Below are 730 nucleotides of genomic sequence, written 5' to 3'. Positions count from 1 at the left end.
GACCCTGGCCCCCCCCCCCCCCCATGTCAGTTTTATACCAATTTAACCTCCATGTTAGGACTGAGTTATTCATGGGTTTGTTCTGACACATTTATACAACACTGACAAACAGAAGGAGACGGGGTGGGTCATGACACATGAGTGAGTGGGAACAAGGCAGGTGGAGGTCACGAAAGTAGAGGAGGTCAGAGGTCAACCAACAGGGAGAGAAGAACTCAACTTCCTGTTGAATTATAAATCGAAATAACTGAATTAATAATATCAAAATACTGTAAGTTAAATCAGCAACGCAGTTGTTTAAAATACTACCATGAAATTTAAATATATATATTTAAATACATATATGTTTGAATTCATATTTTATATATATATAAAATATTAATTCAAACATAAACGTAATTTTAATAACATTCAAATACTACATGAAAAAAATTGAAAATTAGAACAAAATAGGACCAAATTTATTTAGAGATCAACATAACAAAATAAAAAATAAAAGTTCTGATCCCATTAATTTTATCGTAGCCATTCAACAATTCAACAACTTCATCTGTGTCTAAATCACTCACACCCTCAAGCACCAACCAATTCAATTACTCACCCACTCACCCACTCACCAGTTCACCCACTCACTCACCCACTCTCCCACTGATTTCCCCTCTTCTGATTCAGCTAAAGAAAACACGTGGCTAATGTTTCTGTCTATTTATGGCGACCGTCTCTTCACTGT

The 730-nt window shown here is 35.8% G+C and overlaps 1 long non-coding RNA gene across 1 annotated transcript in view; it reads right to left on the bottom strand.

The window, feature by feature from the left end:
- The window catches only part of LOC112487597 (uncharacterized), a 22,679-nt gene that overhangs the window by 13,307 nt on the left and 8,642 nt on the right, over positions 1-730 (bottom strand). The gene's annotated exons all lie outside the window — the stretch shown is intronic.

This window comes from Cynoglossus semilaevis, chromosome 10 (genome assembly GCF_000523025.1).
Source record: "Cynoglossus semilaevis isolate Cse_v1.0 chromosome 10, Cse_v1.0, whole genome shotgun sequence".
Taxonomy (NCBI): domain Eukaryota; kingdom Metazoa; phylum Chordata; class Actinopteri; order Pleuronectiformes; family Cynoglossidae; genus Cynoglossus; species Cynoglossus semilaevis.
The sequence above is the reverse complement of the archived record's forward strand: the minus strand, read 5'-3'. Positions and strand labels throughout refer to the sequence as shown.